Consider the following 10,363-nt stretch of genomic DNA (forward strand, 5'->3'; position numbering starts at 1 on the left):
ACGTCCTGTCTGGTGGACCCCAGCCGTAAACAAACTATGCAATAGAAGGAGGAAGCTACTACATGACAGAGCAAAATCCCAAAAAGGGAAGGCATCTCTGATCAGTATTAGCAAAAAACTATGGGCACTCATAAAATCGCCTAAGGCCAGCTTCGAGAGAAAAATTGCTCAGGACACTAAGGATAATCACAAGGCTTTCTTTAGTTATGTTAGGAACCTGGGTGGGAATTTCCAGATATGCTCAGAATTAGTCCAAAATGACAAAAAAATACACCAAACCCACAGACATTGCCAACATCCTAGCTGACAGGTTCAGCGCAAACTTCTCCCCACCAAAAGGGCTAATATATATCCCAGCAGAGTGCTGCCCCCCTGACATCTCAGATGCTCAGGTAAGAGCTGCCCTCTCCAAAGCAAGAAACACAGCATCAATGGGACCAGACGGTGTCCCTGGCTGCATCCTACATGAATTCCAAGAAGAGCTGAACCCAAACCTAAAACTACTGTTCAATCTCAGCCTTACTACAGGATATGTACCCAAAGATTGGCATACAGCAACAGTGGTCCCTCTCCACAAAGGTGGTGCCTCAACGGATCCTGGAAACTATCACCCCATAAGCCTGACTAGCTTGGTCTGCAAAGCTATGGAAAGGATCATCATGGACCTTATAAATAAAGATATTGGGGATCTACAGACACTGGATCCTACCCAGTTCGGCTTTGTTAAGGGCAGATCCTGCCTCTTAAACCTGGTTGATTTCTTTGAAACAGTCACCAAGGCCATTGACAAGGGGAAGGTTGTCCACACAGCCTACCCGGACCTTGCAAAAGCCTTCGATACAATACCCCACTCGGGCATTATAGATAAGCTCACCAGCTTAAATATAAACCCCTATGTCACTAGATGGGTTGCAAACTGGCTCAACGACAGAACCCACATGGTTAGAATAGCTGGAGCCATGTCAGACTCCAAACCAGTCACAAGTGGCGTCCCACAAGGCTCAGTCTTGGGACCTCTCTTGTTCGGTATATATTTCTCGGAGGTACAGGCCAACATGGAAGGACTGTGGCTGACCAAGTTCGCAGATGACTGCAAACTGGGCACCATAATAGACTTTCCAGCCGACACAAGCATCCTCCAAAAGGGCCTCATAGAAACAGACAACTGGTGCCAGAGCCATGGCCTCAAGCAGCTAAACGCCAAAAAGTGTATAGTCATCCCCTTCGGCAAAAACAAAGTGCCCACAAATCACCACATAGGTGGTAATCCATTAAGTACAGAAGAAGTAATTAGGGACCTGGGGACCCAAGTTGATAGCAATCTCTCATTTGAAACCACGTGGCCAAAGTGGTTAGAAAAACATTTTGTATAGCCCACCTAATCATGAAGGGATTCACATCTAGATCAGGGGAGGTCATCGTGCCTCTTTACTCATCCCTCATCAGGCCCATAATTTAGTACAATGCCCCTTTTGGGATGTACCTTACTAGACACCTGCAGCAACTGGAAAGACCCCAAAAGTATCTCACCAAGAGGATCAAGGGGCTCAAACAGATGCCGTATGCTGCCTGGTTAAAGAAACTCCAGCTCTACTCAGTGGCATACTGCCTGCTCAGAGGCGATCTGTGCCTGACGTATAAAGCCATGTCCAACCCGGTATTAATGAACATGCTGCACCTCAGAAAATCCAAATCCCATTGAGCTACGGGCTCGAGGGACTTAAACCTCAGCACTGAAATAAATAGGACATGCTGGAGGGACAGATTCATAACCCAGAGGCTCCCTTCACTCTGGAATAAAATCCCAGTCCAGGTTAGGCAGAGTCCCTCATTGACTCTCTTCAAGAGGAATCTTGATGAGTGGATGGGAGATCATAGGTTTACCCCGGGTATCACTTCTGTGTCACTGTTAGACAGAGGCACAGTATACTAACCTCAAAAAAGGGCATAGCAAAATAAATTTAAAATGGGTGGCGAAAGCCAAACACACTCTGGCTAGGCTTATAAATACCCTAGGGCAGATAGCCTAGTATGAACTTATGAACCTATGAACCTATCTTACTCCCGCAACCAAACACATCCTCTCTACCACCTATCTTATCCCCTCTGTTATGTATGGTGCCCCTCTCCTTACCAATCTTCAATCTTCTCTAAAGTCTAAGCTCATGTCCTGCTACAACAAAATGTCTAAGTTTACTACCGGATCCAAATTGTCCTCCCACCATTGTGAGGCTCTGCACTCCTTGAATTGGTTGGACCTTCCTAACTATCTTTTTTAAATTCAACTCTCTATTGCCCATAAGGTCATCTTCAAACCCTCTAATTGTCCCACACTCTCCTCTACTCTCAAAATGCATAGGTCCAACAATCAGAACCAGCTGGAGGTGTACAAGTCTATATGTACTCCAGGGACACTTCTATTATCTTCCTCCCTACCACGACTATGGAATTCCCTTCCTCCTCACATTTGAACCACCTACAACCGTTCCACCTTTAAGAACTTGCTCCATTCACAACTTTCTTCTCACTGGGAATGCCCCTGTTCTCATCCCACCTGACTCCTCCACTGAACCCCTACTCACCTTCATCCTCCTTGTCATCATAACACTCATCCCCTCTCACTTCCTAAGCATAGCTGCTGAAGCAATTGCCTATCCCATAAGCATTCTTATCAACCGCTCAATCCTGGAATGTACTGTCCCCCAACTCTGGAAACAAGCCTTTATCATCCCTCTGCATAAAGGCGGTAATAACTGCAATGTTAACAACTTCCGTCCCATCGCTATCCTGTCCCCCATTTCCAAGCTTCTAGAAAAGTGTATCCAACTTCAACTACTACCACATCTTCTAGAGAATAACCTTCTCACACCTACACAACACGGCTTTAGGCCAAATCATTGCACTATGACAGCCCTCCTCTCCTATCTTGAAATCGTAAATAAAGCACGCGATTCTGGCCAAATTGTCTCCACCCTACTACTTGACCTCTCTAAGGCTTTTGATACTATCTCACACAGTCTGCTTTTAACAAAACTTTCGAAACTTAACCTTTCTCCCTCCTCTCTGAACTGGTTCTCCAGCTACTTATCAAACAGATATCAAGCTGTAAAATGGAAAAAGGCCACTTCCTCTTTTCTTAGTACCCCCACCGGAGTTCCCCAAGGCTCTATACTTGGTCCGCTCCTCTTTAACATATTTATAAATGATTTTCACAAATCTATCCCATTCTCTAACATCATCCAATATGCTGACGATTCAGCCATTATCTGCTCTGCCATATCTACCTCTAAGCTTCAAAATCACACGCAAGAAGCTATCTCAATCACTGAGCATTGGATGAAAATAAACCACCTAGCTCTCAACGCCTCCAAAACTAAACGCATGGTATTTATCCCCTCTAAAACTACTCCCTTCGATACAAACAAATTCTTGATTACTAGTCAGAACAACTCAATCCTAGAACTGGTGTCTGAAACTAAGTTACTTGGTGTCCAAATTGATAACCAGCTTAATTTCAACTCCCATCTACAACTAAATATTAAAAAAACCCATCAAAAACTAGGCATGCTCTACCGTCAGAATCAGTACCTCACAAAGACCTCTAAAATCGCTCTCTCTTCTTCCTTTCTTATCCCTCAATCACTGAGCATTGGATGAAAATAAACCACCTAGCTCTCAACGCCTCCAAAACTAAACGCATGGTATTTATCCCCTCTAAAACTACTCCCTTCGATACAAACAAATTCTTGATTACTAGTCAGAACAACTCAATCCTAGAACTGGTGTCTGAAACTAAGTTACTTGGTGTCCAAATTGATAACCAGCTTAATTTCAACTCCCATCTACAACTAAATATTAAAAAAACCCATCAAAAACTAGGCATGCTCTACCGTCAGAATCAGTACCTCACAAAGACCTCTAAAATCGCTCTCTCTTCTTCCTTTCTTATCCCCTCCCTTCTCTATGGATCGCCTCTCCTAACTAATCTTCAGTCCTCTCTAAAGAAACAACTTTCCTCTTGCTACAACAAAATCGCCAAGTTCGCTAACGGCCACAGGTCCTCCACCCACCACTGTTCCTCTCTCCAAAAACTTAATTGACTTGAACTTCCACATTAGCTCAACTTCATTCAGCTAACCCTAGCCCATAAGCTCAATAATAACCCCTCTTTTTGTCCCTCCCTGTCTTCTGCTTTTACGTTGCACCTACCTGACAGAGTCCTAAGGTCTAACAATCAAAACCTATTAGAAGTTCATAAACCAACTCGTCCCCCAGGCAAAAACCTACTATCCTTTAACCTAGCTCGTCTTTGGAACTCACTCCCACCATCCATTCGTACCAGCTATAATCATTACATGTTCAAAAAATCTCTTCACACACATCTTAAGTCCCTATGGGAATGCTCTTGTTCCCACCCATCATAAAATAAGGTACTCTTCATCTCCCATTCATTCACATATTACTCAACTATGCCTACATAACCAATTACTTCCTACAAAATAACTACGCTATATAACAAAGCAATTCTACCTCCTTAAGCCCTAATGCAGCCCACATTTATTCTACTTTACTTCTATAAGATTGCATAGTTGAAAGTACCACAAATGTGAATTCAATGACTGTATTCTCTTTTAAAATTGTATAAATATCTTAGTAATCTACTGTATGTACCTAGTCTGTTTCTTTGCTTATAGAGCTTTCTCTGTTGCATGTACCTAGTCTGTGTGTCTATTTTTTTGGAGCTTTTCTCCCCAGGACTCCATTGAAAACGGGTTCTTTTTGGTCCAATGGACTATCCTGGTAAAAACAACTGCAAATAAATAAATAAATAAATAAATAAATAAATAAATAAATCTCCATTATTTCTATCTACTTTTTTCTCTTTTGCTTCTTACTTCCCCCATTTTACCTCAATTACTTAGGAACTTGCAAGGCCTACCCTCCTAAGTGCCTTGTTCTTAATTATTACCTAATTATGCTTTATTAAAGAAGACTCCTCAAATACTTTTTACTATTTCATGTACTGTAGTTATTTTTATGTCCTCAGAATACTCTGTGATGGCACATCCCACAAAGGTTTTTCTTACCATTTTGTGTTTGTCTTGTTTTCTTTCTCAGACTATGTATAAGCTACAAATTGTTGATTTTTATTTGTGAACTATGTATAAATTGCAAACTGTTGATTTTTATTGTAAAACTGTACTAGGAGGTTTTCTCCCCAGGCCTCCAATGAAAACAGGCTCTTTTTGGCCCAATAGACTTTCTCAGTAAACAAATTGCAAATAAAATCAATAAATAAAAAAAAACACAGAGTGGTACACAGTGCAATATAATGACTGAATCTCCTAACAAAATGTTGTGTTTAAACTGCAAGTTGTATAAGTACATATACAAGTTACTGCCTTATTATGGACACTTATTGAAGACGTTTTGAAAGTCCGACATTTTGAATGCCCTTTTGGGAAAAAACAAAACACCCATGAATTACCACATAGGTGGCAGCCCCCTTAATACAGAAGAGATAATAACAGATCTAGGGACTCAGGTAGATAGTAATCTCTCCTTTGACAATCATATTGCCAAAGTAGTTAGGAAATCCTTCTATGTAACCCATCTAATTACTAAAGGGTTTGCATCTAGAAATAAAGAGGTTATAGTGCCCCTCTACTCGTCACTCATCAGACCCATCATAGAGTACAATGCTCTGCTTGGGATGTACCACACAAGACACTTCAACAGCTGGAAAGACCACAAAAGTACCTCACAGAGAGGATTACTGGCCTCAAACATATGTGCTATGCAGCCCGACTGAAAAAACTCCAGCTGTACTCAGTGGCATATCACTTACTCAGAGGTGATCTCTGCCTGAATTTCAAAGTCATGTCCAACTCAGAATTGATGGACATGCTCCACCTAAAGAAATCCAAGTCACTGCAAGCCACGTGCTCTAGTGAGCTAAAACTCACCACAACAATAAATAGAACATGCTAGAGGGATAGATTCCTGTCAGAGACTCCCCATGCTTTGGAAGAAAATTCCAAACTACATTAGGCAGAGCCCCTCATTAACACTCTTCAAGAGAATCTTTGACGAGTGGATGGGTAACAGAAAATACACCCCTGGGAGCACTTCATTGGCTCTGCTTGACAGAGAGTCAGTTAATTAATCAATGGGGCGGCGAAAGCTGACACACTCTGACTATTCTTAAAAATGCCCTCGGGCAGATAGCCTAGTACTTACCTATAAACCTATAAACCTATGATTGAGACATAATACAAAAATAAAGACTGCAAGTTATTGTTTCAGATAGTCACTTAGCAAATTCAACTGACATAACCAAACATTTTTGGTAGATACACCTTTGGCTTTAAAAAGAAGATGTCATAAAATGCAGATGACAATGAAAGGTGCACTGCCAGAATGAATAATAAGCATATGCTCTTCACATTCACTGTGAACAGTTCAATGATGTTAAAACATACAGAAAAAAAGCTGTTATAAAAGCATGTGAACATGGACATGAATGATTTTTAAATGATTTTGTGGATCTTTTTAAAATGTCGCACCATGTAATCATCATGCACGGGGCTCTTTTTATTTACACTACATTTTCACTGCTTCTCATTCGTATTCTAGTTACTTTCTTTGCTTCCCATTTTGATTGACAGTAATCCTGCTCTCCCTCCATTCTTCCAGTCCTTTTTCTCCCACACCCATGCTTCTGTTTTATTTTTCTCCTTAAAATATCTAGAAATCCCATGTTCAACTCCCATTTTTAGCACTTGTCCATTGTCTTCCATTTCTGGATAAACACTTTTGCCCTCTGTTGGCATTAGTCTTATCACAGTCATTTCTTTTTTCTTGCCACCACATATCATTTCCAGATATTCCACATACAGAATTCCCAGGATTTTCCCCCATTTCTTCTATATATCCTCTTCCATATTTCCAGGGCCACAGGTAAGATCCTTTTACCTATCTACAGTCCCATTACATATTATTAATGTCTGTCTTTTCTATCATGAAACTCAAGCATCTGATATATTTCCTTTCCATGCATAATCTTTTATCTGTGATACTGCCTGTCCAAAACTCTTACTGTTTAACCTCCCACCCCATATATTTTCTGCCATCACTAACAGTATACTGTGGACCTTTCTGCTTCACCCCTCCACCACCCTTCTTTTGTGTCCCATCCTTTTCTTATCTTTTTCACTGTGACTTCATGCACTTCCCACTCATGTCTGCATAAATAATTCTGCTTCTACTTTTCTCCTGTTTTCCTATTCCCCTATGTGGCTGGACATCTATTTCTCCATTTTTTTTTTATTTTTCTGGGGATCATCATCCTCTTTCTTCTGCAGCGATTTTCCTTTAGTGTCATGTATGTCCCCCATTCATTTTATGTTACTCTGAATTCATACGCTGTTTAGCCTCATGTATGTCCCCCATTAATTTTATGTTACTCTGAATTCATACGCTGTTTAGCCTCATGTATGTCCCCCATTCATTTTATGTTACTCTGAATTCATACGCTGTTTAGTCTCATGTATGTCCCCCATTCATTTTATGTTACTCTGAATTCATATGCTATTGAGTCTCATGTATGTCCCCCATTCATTTTATGTTATGCTGAATTTGTACGCTGTTTAGCCTCATGTATGTGCCCCATTCATTTTATGTTACTCTGAATTCGTACGCTGTTTAGCCTCATGTATGTGCCCCATTCATTTTTTGCTACTCTGAATTCATACGCTGTTTAGTCTCATGTATGTCCCCCATTCATTTTATGTTACTCTGAATTCATACGCTGTTTAGCCTCATGTATGTCCCCTATTCATTTGGTTACTCTGAATTCATACGCTGTTTAGCCACATGTATGTGCCCCATTAATTTTATGCTATTCTGAATTCGTACGCTGTTTAGTCTCATGTATGTCCTTCATTCATATCATGTTACTCTGAATTCGTACACTGTTTAGCCACATGTATGTGCCCCATTAATTATATGTTACTCTGAATTCGTACGCTGTTTAGTCTCATGTATGTCCCCCATTCATTTTACGTTGCTCTGAATTTGTATGCTGTTTAACCTCATGTATGTCCCCCATTCATTTTATGTTACTCTGAATTTGTTCGCTGTTTAGCCTCATGTATGTCCCCCATTCATTTTATGTTACTCTGAATTTGTATGCTGTTTAGCCTCATGTATGTCCCCCATTCATTTTATGTTACTCTGAATTCGTACGCTGTTTAGCCTCATGTATGTGCCCCATTCATTTTATGCAACTCTGAATTCGTACTCTGTTTAGTCTAATGTATGTCCCCCATTAATTTTATGTTACTCTGAATTCGTATGCTGTTTAGCCTCATGTATGTCCCCCATTCATTTTATGTTACTCTGAATTCGTACGCTGTTTAGTTTCATGTATGTCCCCCATTCATTTTATGTTACTCTGAATTCGTACGCTGTTTAGCCTCTATGTCCCCCATTCATTTTAAATTACTCTGAATTTGTACACTGTTTAGCCTCATGTATGTTCCCCACTCATTTTATGTTACTCTGAATTCGTACGCTGTTTAGCCTCATGTATGTGCCCCATTCATTTTGTTACTCTGAATTCATACGCTGTTTAGCCTCATGTATGTCTCCCATTCATTTTATGTTACTCTGAATGTGTACGCTGTTTAGCCTCATGCATGTGCCCCATTAATTTTATGTTACTCTGAATTCGTACGCTGTTTAGTCTCGTATATGTCCCTCATTCATTTTATGTTACTCTGAATTCATACGCTGTTTAGCCTCATGTGTGTGCCACATAGGTTCATAGGTTCATAGGTTCATACTAGGCTATCTGCCCAAGGGCATTTATAAGCCTAGCCCATAGTTATGTGGCTTTCGCCACCCCTTTAGTTTGAATAAAAACTATGCCTATCATTTTGCTGTGCCTCTGTCAAGCAGTGACGCTGAAGTAATCCCTGGGGTATATCTGCAATCTCCCATCCATTGGTCAAGATTCCTCTTGAACAAGACCAGAGAGGTGCTCTGCCTCACATGTACCGGGATTTTGTTCCACAGCATAGGGAGTCTCTGGGTGATGAATCTGTCCCTCCAGCACGTTCTATTTATAACCGTGTCAAGGTTTAAGTCTCCCGCCCTTGTGGTTCTGAGGGATCTAGATTTTTGAGGTGAAGCATATTCATCAAATCTGGGTTTGACATGGCCTTATATGTCAGGCACAGGTCACCTCTGAGCAAGCGGTATGAGACTGAATAGAGCTGGAGTTCTTTCAGTCGGGCAGCATAAGACATATTTTTGAGACCCTTTATCCTTTGGTGAGGAACTTTGGGGCCTTTCAAGCTGCAACAGGTGTCTGGTCAGATACATTCGAACGGGGCATTGTACTCAATCATAGGTCTAATAAGTGATGAGTACAGGGTGACGATGACCTCCCTTGATCTAGATGTGAATCCCTTCATGATCAGGTGGGTGATATAGAAGGTTTTCCTAACTACTTTAGCAACATGAGTGTCAAACGAAAGGCTACTGTCAACCTGGGTCCCCAGATCTCTGATGACTTTTTCTGTGCTCAGTGGATTGCCACCTATATGGTAGCTAGGGGTAGCCTTGTTTTTCCCAAAGGGTATGACTATGCATTTTTTGGCGTTTAACTTCAGGCCATGGCTCTGGCACCAGTTATCCATTTCTGTGAGGCCCTTCTGGAGGATATCTGTGTCAGATGTGTTTTCGACTATGGCGCCCAGTTTGCAGTCATCTGCAAACTTTGTCAGCCATAACCCTCCTGTGTTATTTTATGTTACTCTGAATTCATATGCTGTTTAGTCTTATGTATGTCCCCCATTCATTTTATGTTGCTCTGAATTCGTACGCTGTTTAGCCTAATGTATGTCCCCCATTCATTTTATGTTACTCTGAATTCGTACGCCGTTTAGTTTCATGTATGTCCCCCATTCATTTTATGTTACTCTGAATTTGTACGCTGTTTAGCCTCATGTATGTCCCCCATTCATTTTATGTTACTCTGAATTTGTACGCTGTTTAGCCCCATGTATGTCCCCCATTCATTTCATGTTACTCTGTATTCGTACGCTTAGTCCCATGTATGTCCACCATTCATTTCCTGTTACTCTGAATTCTTCCACTGTTTAGCCTCATGTATGTCCCCCATTCATGTTATGTTACTCTGAATTTGTGCGCTGTTTAACCTCATGTATGTCCCCCATTCATTTTATGTTACTCTGAAATCATACGCTGTTTTGCCTCATGTATGCCCCCCATTCATTTTATGTTACTCTGAATTTGTACGCTGTTTTCTCATGTATGTCCCCCATTCCTTTTATGT

This window comes from Protopterus annectens, chromosome 1.part1, assembly GCF_019279795.1.
Source record: "Protopterus annectens isolate FY-2018-M chromosome 1.part1, PAN1.0, whole genome shotgun sequence".
Taxonomy (NCBI): domain Eukaryota; kingdom Metazoa; phylum Chordata; order Ceratodontiformes; family Protopteridae; genus Protopterus; species Protopterus annectens.